This window comes from Microtus oregoni, unplaced genomic scaffold (genome assembly GCF_018167655.1).
Source record: "Microtus oregoni isolate MIOR12 unplaced genomic scaffold, Mior012 000041F_ref0000270, whole genome shotgun sequence".
Classification (NCBI taxonomy): Eukaryota; Metazoa; Chordata; class Mammalia; order Rodentia; family Cricetidae; genus Microtus; species Microtus oregoni.
In genome coordinates, this window is record NW_024543208.1 from 6,684,648 (window position 1) to 6,699,846 (window position 15,199).

Genomic DNA, 15,199 nt, shown 5'->3' on the forward strand with positions numbered 1-15,199 from the left:
AATAACCTAAAACTAAGAAAAAATTTCTTAGGATTTCTTCTTGGACATCTACCACCTCCCAGAACACTAACACGCAAGTTTTATGTAACTGTGTATTCTTCATTTTTTGTGGTTTTTATCAACAGGCTTTTTTCTCAAATATACTCCAATTGCATGTGCTCTCTCCTAACTCTTAGACACTTCCCACCTCTTTTTCCACTGAAATCACCAACCTTTCTTTCTCTCCCTCTTTAGAAAACAAGCAAATATCTAAAAATAATAATACAGAAAAATAAGATAAAATAAAAACAAATGAACCAGAACAGGACAAAACAAACAGGAGAAAAGAGACAAAAAAAAAAAAAAAAAAAAAAAAAAAAAAAAAACAGGAAAAACACATAGACTAGCATTTGCAAGCATAAACATTTCATAAAACACAAAACTGGAAATTTTAATGTATCAGCAAAAGACCTATCAGCTAAAACAAACAAATACATAAAATAAAATTGGGCATCAAAAAAAATTTCTTTTAAACAAGGTAGGACTGATGTACATTTACACTCACAAAGACTATCTTGTTCTTTTAGCAGATTTTTCTGTGGGTTTTTATGACTATTTGGATTTAATTTGCTTAATTTATTGAATTTTGAAGCAAGAACTTAACACAAGCTCCAAACTTATCTCCAACCTGAAATTGTCTTACTTTGCCTGTAGATTGCTGAAACTACAGAAATATACCACCATATCTAACATCTTTAATAGGTTATTAAGAAACTCACATTCTACACAGTGCCAACTTGTTATCTAATGTATAACAATGACTGTTTTATTGTCTACATGTGCTTTGTTTATATAGTACCATTCACAGAAACATGAGTATAAAATTAGAGATACACTCATTCATACAAAAACATTCTTTTCCTTCCGTTTTCTCCTTCTTTCCATAGAATTCATATTCTTAAAAAGAAACACTTCTTATTTACCTCTTGTGAAAGAACTCAGTTTGAGTGGCTATGAGGATGCAAAAATTCTCTTGGTTATGTTTGGCCAGCAAGAAAATAAGACCCACAGTATAGTTTTCATGCTAAAATTATCTTATGTTAGGCTAATTCCAAACAGCTGTCACTAGCTACTTTTGAGGTCTGTGTCTAAAGGGAGCTTATACTGTAATTATGGAGACTCCCTCCTGCTTTCCCACCCATGGGCTTTAAACACCCTAAAAAAATTTTACAAATAAAAGCAAAAAATTTTAATTGAAAAAGAGAAATTCTAACTACTTAATCAATTATACTGATCAATTCATAGGGAAACTGAATTGCACATTAAAATTTCATTTTACATACAAACATAAAATACAAAACTATGAACACATTGAAATGAATGTTATGCATTTATAGGCTAAAAATGCATATATATTGTAACATAAATATGTTTTAATGGGTTCAAAAGCATTTTATGTAGGTTTTTTGTTATAATTTCTAATTCTTATCAATAAATATGTAATTGTAATCTAATAAAACAAATAATATATTACCAAATGCCAATATAAAGTATTGCTAAAATGAAGCAACTGTTTCTATAACTCTTACTTAATGTTGGGCTTTGAAATATGCCAAGGTGACATAACTGTGTAAAATGTGCAAAACAAAGGTATTAGCATAATCAGATAGGATAGTAAAAGGAACAAAAAGACTTTTAAGTTTATTGTACATGCTCATTAAAGGTCAGTAAAAAGAAACAGTACATAATTATATACTCTTATTTTAGAAATTCCTTAAGCATCAAGCCCACAATCTCAAAACTGGTTTGCTACTGGAGTCTCCCAAACTTATATGCACACATCAATATTTTAATAGAGTTCCAGTTTTGAGTGGTTCAGGAGTCAAGTATTATATTTCAAAGTTTTGTTTACTTTTCCCAAAGATTGCTCACTATTCACCTTTATTAGTATGTCATAAATTTGTAGCCTAAATGAAAGACAGTCTCTTTCTCTCTCCCTTACTTTCTCTCTCTTTCTCTCTTTTTTTTTCTCTCTCTCATACAGACATACACACACACATGCACACACACAATGTTGACATTTAACAACACTCAAGATTAAAGTCTGGTACAATAAGTTGAGATTCAAAGCCACCCTCACAGCAGTTGCCTTGCCATTATGCATTGACAGTTTTGTTTTCTTATTAGTTAAAAAAACTTGGATGCAGCTAAGAACTTATGTATTAGAAGTAGCTTCAAAGAAGACTTTCAGAAAGATGCATGCATAGAGATTACTTCCACATACAGGTAATAATGACAGAATGAAGGCGTATATGTTCCTGGTATTTTGACCATTGCTTCTGTCCTAGGAGTCTTTGGCCTCAGTTGTTGGTGCTTGTGCTGTTCTTTCCTGTTGGGACCACACCCTGCTATTAAACACCTGAGTCCTCCACACTAATACTTCACTCTCTTCTGGTATTTCAGAGCAAGTAAATAAAATATTTTGGACTATAAGGATTACTTTGATTTAGCTGTAGTTTTAAAATAATTGATTCTCAATACCAACATTTTAATCAATAATGAGAAATTATCTGTTCAACACTTCATGAGTGATATGCCAATAAGTTTATATAAGAAATGGTAAAATTGGTAGCCTAAAACAATGAAGTTGAAGTGCCCATTTTTACCAAAGCCCTGAGAAAATGTCTGACACCACGAGAGAGGAAACATTCACTAACCTCTTAGTGCTGTAGAGCACAACTTTCCTGCCTAGAACTCTCAAGTGTGCTGAAATATTATTCCAATTCTTTGATTTTTACCTACTGAGTTTTAGCCAGAGTAAATAGAATGAAAGTGATGGTGACTAGAATAGAGATTTAAGTCTGATAATATCATGGAAGAACTCTTGTGTGTGCCATATATATAAGACTATGTTATATGTATGTGCTATGGATAAAATGATGCTAGAGACCAGGAAACAGTAGCTTTATTGTGCCCCCATGAGGGCTCACTGGGCTGTGAAGACTAGCAGAGTCTCCGTAAATTCACTGGGAAACATTCTCAGAGTTCATTTCATTGTCAACCCCAGCAGGTTTACTCAAAGGAGATTCATACTTGAGTTGCTTTCCCTATGCAAATTAGACAACTCAAGGATTTTTAATAACAATAGAGTTTTAATTGGCATATTAAATCCCTACTTCCCACACTCAGCAAGCCAAGGCATTCCTCCAGTGACTGTGATTAAGCCTTTTGCAGAATTATAAAGTTGGAGAGGAATTGAACAACAGGGGGGATTTAGTCAAAGATGTCACAGCTTCAGTCCTTAACCCCAAAATCTATCTCCAAAAATTAAAAAAAGAAGAAAGAGGGGGTAGGGAAGAGAGAGAGAGAGAGAGAGAGAGAGAGAGAGCACTCAGGCAGTTGGTTTGATAATATATTTAATGCATTCCTGGTTTTCCATGGAGGATTAATTCATGTCTACTGTTTGGAATGTTATAATCCAGAAGAAAATTATTAAACTCATGTGGCATCTCTTTCAGTCAAACTGTATTATAATGTTCATCTCTGGGTGACAGTAACAGTTATTTGCAGTTTTTATATTAACACACAGACTTCCATCACAGTCTCTAAGACACATAGTTGTCACATTTATACATCTCTGTATGAATAAATGTAGGAACAGTGATTAATTAGCTGGGCGAGAGCTTGAGTAAACAGCAAGTATAAAGCCAAATCTGAAAATTTTAAAGTTTTTATGGTAAAAATGATCAATGACCTGAGATAGACTACGGATAAGCTAAAGAATTCAATCCATACCATAAAGAGGAAAAAAAGTTTAGAATAAAATATCAATAATATTAGGTGATTGGTTGTGGTTTTCTGTAATGATCTCCATCTCCTGCAAAGATAAGTTTCCTTGTGGAGGGTAAAGAGAACCCTTATCTCTGGATGTAAGGACAAATAATTAGAATGAAGTTATGAATTGTGCTTGTTTAGTAAAGGGACAGTTTTAAGTTCTCCTTCAAGACTGATGGCTGCATTAGCCTGAGTTTCCAGTACTAGGCATGATTTTTTTTCTTGGTGAATGGGTCTTAAATACAATAAGAGAGCTATTAGCTACCATCAATGAATGTGCCATTAATGAAGTGTTAGAGCTATCCTGTTATACTGGTTATTTTTGTGGTTCATGGGCATCATTGATGCATAGGACTGCTGATTGCTTCCCTCCTTTGGAAACTTTCATTATACCTTCTGGGATGAGGGTTACACAGAAGAGTTTGAAAAGGAAATGAACATGAGAAATGATGTCAGAGCCCAGTAGGAAACTTATATCCTACTCCTATGCACTATACAAGTTCCAGAGAGTACTGCAGGAATACCCCCAAACACTCAAGAAACACTCAAGAGGGCACTAGTGCCCTCTAACCATAGTAACTAAAATGCTGCTAAGACATTATATTTTCAAAAAACAGCTTATCATTGACAAATAATAATGACCTATGTTAAGGGAAGCACAGTTCACAATGGTATGAAATGGTCACTGAGGGGAAGGCTGGAACTACCACACAATATTCTGACAGCAACACTAAGAGGTAGGAAGCAAAGCTACCTACTCATACTTCAATAGGAAATTAAGGTTCTTTGGGGTATATTGGATAGCCATGCTTCAATTAAAGCTCTAAGAGACAAGACAATCTTTTCAAAGCATAGAGAAACAATCATTAAGGGGTGAATCAACTTCTTTCTCCAAGCATAAACCCTGTGCCACCTAAAATGCATGCCCACATTAGACACACAAACATGGAGAGAGAGAGAGAGAGAGAGAGAGAGAGAAGAGAGAGAGAGAGAGAGAGAGAGAGAGAGAGAGACTCCATTCTGCTGTTTTTCCTGTGAAGTCTATTTCTATTCACCCTGGGTAGGGTAACTACAGACAAAATAAATTATACCAACCAAGTCCAGTTTTGTAAAACAAGAAATTTGTTGGGAGTAATTTCAAAAATATGGGTTTGAGATTACTTATAAGAGAATGAAACATTATAGGTACCTATCTAATTAAATTTTTTCCCTCTTTGCAGCACATTAACCACTTATATATCATCACCACGTATATATGTGTATGATAGTAAAGGGGCCTTGTGAGCCTGCATGTGTCTCTACCTGATAATACTAACAGGCCCAATCTCATGTGTGGTCCACATTCTGATAACCACAGCTATGCTGATGACAGTAATTATGTCCAATCTAAAGGAAAATGCTATATACAACTACTGCATCAGAACATTTATTTCGGGACAATTACTATTCTCAACAAGGTATGATTGTTTGGAGAGAAGGTAATATCTCTCAAAATTCTAGAGGACTATTTTCTATTATTATAATTGATGAACTCTTAACATATCAGAAGAATGTAAGCATGCTGTCAACAGAGAAAAGTAATCAGTAGCTACCCAGTTGTAAGAAGTATGAACCATAACAATAATTATCTAGGCAAAATATCCCCAAGAGTGCAATAGTAGCACTTATAACTTGGGGGTAACCAATAGCTATCTAATTAGACTTAGGCCCTGCTCAAAAGGAAGGAATTCATGCCTAGTACTGTCAACTCTGCCAAAAAAAATCATGGCCAGGGAAGTCACAGATCTAAAGAAGAAGCACTAGAGCCACTTTCCCAAATGAGTCTAATTCCTAATAGTATTCTTAATATTTATACGTATAGCCACAGATAAGTTTACCTCTTACTCTTCAATAATGACACTTCTTTATGCAACAGAGGAAGACCATTACAGAAAGTCACAACTGATCTAAATGCAGAAAGCAAATAATCTTAGGAATTTTCCAACTGTGTGTGCAGATGCATGCAGACAAAAAATGCACACACATAAAACAATAATAATTAAAGAAGAAAGGATCACAATTTTGAGACGGAGTGGAATAGGGGACATGGGAGAAAATAGTGGAGAAGAAGGGGTGAAAATGCTATAAATACTGTACATCTGTATGGATTTCTCAAAAAAATACTAAAATAAATAAATAATACAGAAAAATCCCCCAGCATGATGCTTTCAACAACGTAACAGGCTGTGGCTGGGACTTGGTCAAAAGGTCAGCTAGCCACCTGCAGATGGGTTTTTGATAGATTTAGGCTCACTGTGTTTGTAATATGAGGTAATTTTCACAAAGGTAAATATTTTAATTTATGGACTTTTCTTTTTCCCCAATACATGCAGATCAAAATTCTCCCTCACCATCTGTTGTGGTTTGACAACTGTCCCCATATTCCCATGAATGATGGCATTATTTTTAAGAATTATGGAAATTGGGGGCAGGGGCTATCTGCAGGAAGTAGATCACTGGAGCGTGTGTGCTCTTTGGTCCATCTTGTTGTGGAACCACCACTGCAACTGCTGAACCTATGCATCACAATATCCTCAACTAAGCTTTATCAGGCATTTTGTCACCGTGGAAAACTTCTAAGATAATGACCTTTGATTTTTCTAAGTGTTCATTCATGTGTTTCATAGTCCAAGATGATATTCAAATAGGAAAAGAACCATTGTCCAAATGTTTCCAGCTCAGATCTTTACATTTAGGGATATTGGATCTACATAATAAGAATATCCCAGAAACAATCATTTGTAAACAAAATGTAGTTTTCCTATTGATATTGAAATCTGTGTAACTCATCAAGCATTTTTGTTAAAGTCTACAAATATAAAAGTTGAAAGTGGTTGGAAACGTTCACTACATTTTGACAGAAAAATTAAGTCTAATATATAATATGCAGTTTCTAGTTCCAGTGTCTATTAAGTGTCACTTTTTGTGGCTTATTTTTGTTCTCTTTTAGTTGTGTTCCAGTCCATTATTTCTCCTGTGCCAGATACTTGTAAATAAGGTTAGCATCTGAACTGCTGATCTCAGAAAAACCTACAGCTCCTCTCAATATAGATGAACAACATCCAAACTTTTTGAGGTCATGAACAAAACAAAAATGTGAATTAAGAAAAACTCATCCCTTTTGCTAACTGCACACAAGAGCAGGATCAGGATAAGAGGAATACACCATGGACTTTCCTAGCTCTCAGAGCATAGGAATCTGAATGACAGCAGGCTTCCAGTTCTTTTAAAAAAATAGTGGACCCTTGTCACCTGCATGGCTTCATAAGTTAATTATTTTCTTTTGTTTTGCTTTTGTTCTTTGAAACAGGTTTTCCTATATACCTCAGGTGGCTCCCAAACTAATGACATAAGTTACAAAATAGTCTCACACTAGTTCAGAATTATGAACAATAAAAGGGGGGAACTGTTTTATTTAAGGGGGAAACTTACAGATCACTGTCCTAGAGAACAGTCCTCTACATGAACAGGAACAGAGTCTAGCAGCCAGAAGTGGGAGCAGGGAGCAAGAGAGCAGGCACACATTTATCATGGCTTTTACAGTATAACAGACCATGCCCAAGAGGACTGGTATCTTAAAAATTATTGGCTGAAGGAGCAAAATGTGCCCCCCACAGCACCTTCCCATTCTGTTTAAAGAAGAGAATACCAAACCCAATACAAAACTATATACACCAGAAACAGATATCAAGTATAATTACAATTACAACCAACACAAACAATATTAAGCAAGGAACATATGCTAAATGTTTTAATAAACATTCCATCCTATGGAGTCTAAGTCTTGTATCTGAAATGGCTTGGCAGGATCATAAGAGTACAGTAACTATGGCTTTCTAATATTCAACCCCATTGAAGGCCTGAGAAGGGACATAATATTACTTGAGCTGGAAGGAATTAAAATCAAATAGCTTCCAAAGTGAGTAATATATAATGGAGACAATTAGCTACCTGAGCAATCACCCAAAGTCCCATTTTGCAATGTTGAAGCAACCAACTATGGCTAAGGCCTAACATAATGAACAGACCATTTTCAGAGGCAAAAAAATTTCAAAGCCGTCTTACCCTGTCTTGGCAATATTTGACAGTTCTGCTTATCCATTTCCAGTTACCATGTACCTTGCCGGTGTTTGAGGCATTGTCAGTTCCATGTTCAAAAGCCAGTTTTGCCAAGAAGTCCAACTTGAGTATCTTCAGTGCTCAACATTCTCTCGGGAATGGATTGGTGCTGTCAGAAGCAATCATTTTTCATGTCAATAGAATACTAAGTTATTTAAATGCCATGTTCCACAGATCCTTGAAATGGGTGAAGATTACCTATCTAGACAGACTACAATCTCTATGTATCTAAAGAACCTAATTGATCTGACTGGATATACAACAAACATGAACAACTATTGACCTATAGTAATTAATCCCTATATAACTTAAAGACTAAAACTTCATGCCAGAATATTAAATAATCTGTAAACAAATGTGCAACAAATGAAGACAATGACCTAAAAATGTAAACAATCTATAAGTGTCTTGATCATACGTAGAAGTAATATATAATGCAATATGAAGGTATATCCTAAAAGTTGAATCAACATACAAAATGTTCTAATCAGAGGTAAAAACATGCATATACACAATTTGACAGAATAACTTTGCATTGATGTACAAATAATGTAAACAAAAATTAAAAATATAATTTGAACTTGTATCAATATACAAAAACTACACCAATGTAATGTAAATTAACAATAAATAAAAGCTCACAAGTATTCACTCTATTACCCACTAGTTATTATCCTTTTTTTCAAACATAGTTTTCACCCCAACTCTCTATCTAGTACAAGTAATAAACAACAACCCCTAAACAGTGTTCCCAACCCTAAGGACAAACTTTTTGGGGATAGGGGTCATTATCCTCTCTGAATGGGATCCTGCAAAAATTAAGTAGTGGTGAAGTTCCAAAATTACTGGCCAGAACATCATGAGAAGGTGCACCATTTCAGTGTCACCAAGATTTATGGGTTAATAAGTTATAAGAGTTAATAAGAAATCTGAGCTAATAAGCCAATCACATTATAATATAGACCTCTGTGTGATTTTCTTTGGGACTTAATGGCTGCAGGACTGTATGAGACAGAAAACCTCAGTCAACAGAATGGTGCCCAACGTGTGGGCAACTGCATCCACGCAAAGCCCGAGAGAGCTTGGGAAGTAGTTTTAGACAGAAAAGGATAGAGTTAAGCATGGCTTATTGATAGCAGCACTTTCTTGGATGGGCTCTGCAGCTAGCGGCAAGCACTCTCATTTAAGAGAGGCTTCCTGACCTTAGCTGCAAAATCCTGCAGCTCTATTAAGAGGCTCTGCCACAAAACATTTAAGTGGTGTTTATGAATAGCCTATAGCATACTTCTTGGTGGCTGCACGGACCTTAAAACACCATAGAGTTGTGGCAATAAACATAGCTCCCCTTGTAACTCTACCATGATGCTAGAGTCTCAGAAAGCTAAGGAATAGGTTGGATCCAGCCATCAAAGCCACAGCTTTAATATTAGAGCAAATTAAAGATTCGTGATCAGAAAAGAAGAGAGATATGCAGTAAAGATAGATTCAAAGATGAAGAAAACCTTTAAACAATTTATTGTGTATTTAAAAATATATGTATGCTTGAGGGGAAGCATAAAGTGCTTAAAAAATAAAAAAGAGAATAGTTGGGTGTAGTGGTACACACCTTTAATCCCAACACTTGAAAGGCAGAGGCAGGCAGATCTCTGTGAGTTCAAGGTATGGTGGCACACAACTTTAATTCCAGTACTTGGGAGTCAGAGGCAGGCAGACCTCTGTGAGTTCAAGTACAGCCTGGTATACAGAGGGAGTGCCAGGACAGCCAAAGATATATAGAGAAATTTTGTCTCAAAAATCCAAACATTAAAAATAAAAGAAATAGAGGTTAAAATAAAGCCACATAAAGATGAAAAATACACAGAGAGTCTGGATACTATATAATATTGTGTTGTCTTTGAATTGTTTGACAGCTGAGGAAGGAGCTAAAAGGTATTTGAATATAAATGCTGCCAGATTAATAAAACATAAATATTTGAAAATACCTTGACTTCAAAATTGAAGTCAAAAGATATATTACTTTGGAGAAGAGGTTTTGCTTTTGCTTCCACGGGAAATGAGAAGCTGTGAGCTCATTCTAAGTTAAGAAAAATCAGGTTAGAGCAAGGAAGACCACCTGAGAAATGTCTGGTGGGAACAGATGGCCCAGATGTCTGAGTTCTACATCCAGAAGAGTTGAGAGACTGCTGCCTAAGATGATCAAGCCTCACAGGATACTCCAGTCATGACTTGATTATAATTCTAAATTTTCTTTAGGTCCCCATAAGATTATCAGCACCCCCAACCTGTAGGAATTAGCCTGAAAAACTATGCCCATATTCCCAAAAGTAGACTATGGATATTTTCCTTAGGTTACAAATTGTTATGGATAATGGTCAGGAGAAAAGCTAAACAAAGGATAGTAGATTCAGAGTTTTCTTCTGTTTTTTTTAAAGGGGGGAAGTGCTGTGGGACAATGGTTTGTACCCTGTCAATTGTATTTTAATAAAACACTTATTGGCCAGTAGCCAGGCAGGAAGTATAGGCAAGATAACCAGGCAAGAAGTAGAGGAAGGGCAATGAGAACAGGAGAATTCTGGAAAGGGAAAAGCTCATTCTGGAGTTGTGACCCAGCCACACAAGAAGCAAGATGTGACTGCCTCACTGAATAAGGTAACAAGCCACGTAGCTAGCTCAGACAAGAATTATGGGTTAATATAAGTTATAATAGTTAATAAGAAGTCTGAGCTACTAGGAAAATCAGTTTATAACTAATGTAGACATATGTGTAGTTTTCTTTGGGACTTAACAGCTGCAGGACTGGGCAGAACAGAAAACCTCAATCAACACCAAACACAAGGTCCTCCTGCTTTATACTTTTGCTAAAATTGCAGTCATCTCCCATATCTATCTTAAAGTCTTAAGTATGTGCACTTGTGTGTTCCCATGTCCAATTGATTGCTTATTTGGAGAATACTGTTTGCTGACTCATCATCCAAGCCCACAAAAGATTGCTATGGAGAACATTCTCTTATATCATGACAAGAGGCAAAATCAAATATGCACTAGAATCATATAGTCAGATTTAAAGAAGGAAAAACTATTTGAGATGAACTTTGGCACTTTCTTCCCTTATTTGTCCTTATTCAGAGTTCCCTGTAAGAATTTACTTTATGAGGTCTGTAGAGATGGCTCAGTGGTTAAGCACTCAGATTCATTCCCAGCACCCATGTTGGGCACCTCACAGCCACCTATTACCACCTTGTACAGGGGATCCATCATCCTCTTATGACCTGTATAGGTATCCAAAAACATATAGTGTGTGGTGTGCACATACATACCTCTCTCTCTCTCTCTCTCTCTCTCTCTCTCTCTCTCTTTCTCTCTCTAATTTCCAGATGGCTATAATAGTACACACCTTTAGTCCCAGCACTTAAGAGGCAGAAGCAGGTGGATCTTTGTGAGTTGGAGGGCAGTCTGGTCTACAGAGCAAGTTTCAAAACTGCCACAGTTGTACATAAACCCTGTCTCAAAAAAACTAAGAAAAAAAAGAGAATTTCCTCTTCAAAGATCTTCAGAAATACCTTTTTAATAGGCTAAACATTATATAGTCATTCACCAACATTCCTCTTTGGAAGTTTCATGAAAATTAAAGTACTCAGACGGCTTTCTTAAGATATAGGCGTAAAACAAGCTTGCTCTTGATAAATAGCTATAATAACTCAGCTGAATTTCTTGGCACTAAAGTATGCAAACTTTGGAGTCATATGAGAAGTCTGAAAGAAAAATTATTCAAGACATGGATAAAATTCAAAGTTTTTCATTGAAAACTATTTTTGAAAACTGTTTTACATTAGTTTGCTAGGGCAGTTATATGACCAGTGTGATGGTTTATCTCGGGTGTCAAAGGGATCAGAATCACCTAAGGGGCATGCCTCCAGATGGATCTGGGATGGTATTCCCTGGAAGGATTTATTAAGGGAGAAAGATCTTCCCCAGAGTGAGGAACCTTCCAATAGAGTCCCAGATGTAAGTTCTGAAGGAAAGGCATTATTTCTCTTACCTTTACTCCTTGGTAGGAAAAGCTTCAACTACTACTGGTGCTTTGTTGTCTTCCTCTTCTGGCATTGGAACCCAGCTTGTGGCTTCCAAACGGTATTAACAAGCAGTGGCTCTTCTGGAACTCTCTAGGACTTAAATGCAAGATTGAGAATGCTGATGCCTCTAACCTTGTAGACTAGGCAGCTACTGTGTTCTCAAGCGTCTCCAAAGCCCATATCATGTGTCAATCAAATAAATCCACGGTGATAAATATTCATCCTATCTGTTCTGTTCTACTGGAGAACCCTATTAAATGAAATATTTATAGAAATTTGACAAATTTGTGGTGTAGAAGGGTATTCTTTCTATGTGTTACTTTCATTGGTTGAATAAAGAAACTGCCTTGGCCTTCTTATAGGGCAGAAAATTAGGTGGGTGGAGTAGACAGAACAAAATTTTGGGAAAAAGAAGGTAGGCAGAGAGCCACCCGCCACGAAGCTGCCAGGTCAGACATACTGAATCTTTCCAGGTAAGCCACAGCTCGTGATGACATACAGATTATTAGAAATGGATTAAGTCAAGATGTGAGAGCCAATAAGAAGCTAGATCTAATGGGCCAGGCAGAAATTTAATTAATACAGATCTCCATGTGATTATTTCGGGCATAAACTAGCCGGGTGGCGGGGCTGACAAGCAGCCCACCAGCCCACGGGAGAATTGTCTGTATCCTGTCAATCATGTTTTAAATAAACACTGATTGGCCAGGCAGGAGGTATAGGCAGGAAAATCAAACAAGAAGTAGAAATGATGCAATGAGAACAGGAGAATTCTGGGAAGGAGGAAGTTGATTCCTCCCACTCCTACCCAGATCACCTAAGCAGAAGGATGTGATCTGCCCCACTAAAAAAGGTACTGAGCCACATGGCTAACATAGATCAGAATAATGTGTTAATCAAGATGTGAGAGTTAGCCAGTGAAAGGTTAGAGCTAATGGGCCAATCAGCTTATAATTTATGGAGACCTATGTGTGATTTTCTTTGGGCTAAACAGTTGTGAGGTACTGGGAGGGACAAAAACCCCAACAAGAAGCAGGCCCCATTAGTGTTACAGAATGGGTATAAGCTAGTCGGGTGGTCGGAAGCGGCCTGCCGCTTATTATACAACAAATTGGGGTTTTTATTTCTCTTTTAAAATAAAATAAAGAAAAATGGAATAAAAATTAAACCTTGAAAAGTTTTTTTAGTTTATTTACATGCAATTTTCAAGATGTCATTGATTTTTTTTTATTGCTGAATAGTATTCCACTGTGCAAATGTACCACATTTTCTTTTCTTTTCTTTTTTTTTTATGCAACTGGAAGCATTACTTTTCATAAAGATCATATCCACTTTTCTACAAGTCAGTTTTCCTTAATCAGGACTGTCCAACAAAACACTGTTAGCTGTTCATGATCTGAATTTTGGGGTATGAATTAAATTACGGTACACATTAAAAGTCATGAGACGAGTTTTGTAATAAATAAGGCAGTGAAATTATTCCTTAGTAGCCTTTTTAAGATAAGCTATTAGGTCCGCCATCTCTCCTTCTTAATTCCAGCGAAGAACATTTTTGTTCCAGGGATGTACTTTTGGGGATTCTCCAAATACTCCATCAGGGTGTCTTCTCCCCAGGTGATGCCTTTGTTCTTGTTGGCATCTGTGTTTAGAATCCAGCCGCATGACCCGTCTTCCTCCCAAACAGACCGTGGAGGTTTGGTCCAGTCTTATGCTTGCCTCCATTTTCCACAGTGTGGCACTGGGCACACTTCTGAACAAAAATCTTCTTGCCTTTCTCAACGTCACCCATTTTTAATTCGCCCCCGGGTGATCAGCACCACCAATGATGCTGCGACCCGAAGACGGACGTCCCATTCTCTCCCACATTTTCTTTATCCATTCTTTGGCTGAGTGTCAAGGTTGTTTCCAGGTTCTGGTTATAACTAGTAAAGCTGCTTGAACATAGTTGAACAAATGTCCTTCTAGTATGATTGAGCATCCTTTGGATGTACACCCAAGTGTGATATTGCTAGGTCCTAAGGTACGTTGATTCCCAATTTCTGAGAAACTGTGATAGTGATTGACAAAGTGGTTGTAAAAGTTTCCATTTCCACCAGCAATTGAGGAGTGTTTTCCTTACTCCATGTCCTCTCCAGCACAAGTTAGCACTGATGTTCTTGATCTTAGCCATTCTGACTGGTGTAAGATGGTATCTCAGGGTTGGTTTGATTTGAATTTTCCTGATGGCTAAGAATGCTGAATATTTCTTAAAGTATCTTTCAGTCATTTGAGATTCTTCTGTTGAAAATTCTCTGTTCAGATATGTACCCCAGTTTTAATTGGATAATTTGGTATTTTGATGTCTAATTTTTTTTTTTTTGGTTTTTCGAGACAGGGTTTCTCTGTGGCTTTGGAGCCTGTCCTGGAACTAGCTCTGTAGACCAGGCTGGTCTCGAACTCACAGAGATCCGCCTGCCTCTGCCTCCCGAATGCTGGGATTAAAGGCGCGCGCCACCATTGCCCGCTGATGTCTAATTTCTTGAGTTCTTTCTATATTTTGAAGATCAATCCTCTGTCTGATCTGGGGTTGATGGAGATCTTTTCCCATTCAGTAGGCTACTACCTTTTTGTCTTATTGACCTGTGTCCTCTAATTTTCTCATTTACAGGAGGTCTCAGTTTATTTACTGTTGCTCAAGTATTTGTGATACTAGTTTTATATTTAGGAAGTGATCTCCTGTTCCTATGCATTGAAAGCTCCTTCCAACTTTCTCTTCTATCAGGCTCAGTGTGGCCTGATTTATATTGAAGTATTTATTACATTTAGACTTGAGTTTGTGCATAGGGATAGATATGGATCTATTTGCATTCATTCACATGATGACGTTGAGTTATGACAGCACCATTTGTTGAAGATGCTTTTTTTTCCTATTGGACAATTTTAGTTGCTTTTTCAAAAATCAGGTGTTCATATGTGTATAGATTAATATACAGGTCATTGATTTGATTCCACTATACAGCCTGTCTATTTTTAATGCCAATTCCAAATTATTTATATTACTGTAGCTCTGTAATAGAGCTTGATGTAAGGGATGGTGATGCCTCCAGAAGTTTCTTTATTGTATAGGATTGTTTTGGCTCTCCTGGGGTTTTTCCTTTTCCATATGAAGTTGAGTA

The 15,199-nt window shown here is 36.7% G+C and overlaps 1 pseudogene; it reads right to left on the minus strand.

Annotated features, from left to right (window-relative positions):
- Positions 1-13,520: 13,520 nt before the first annotated feature.
- LOC121433873 lies at positions 13,521-13,833 on the minus strand (annotated as a pseudogene).
- Between the last annotated feature and the right edge of the window lie 1,366 nt (positions 13,834-15,199).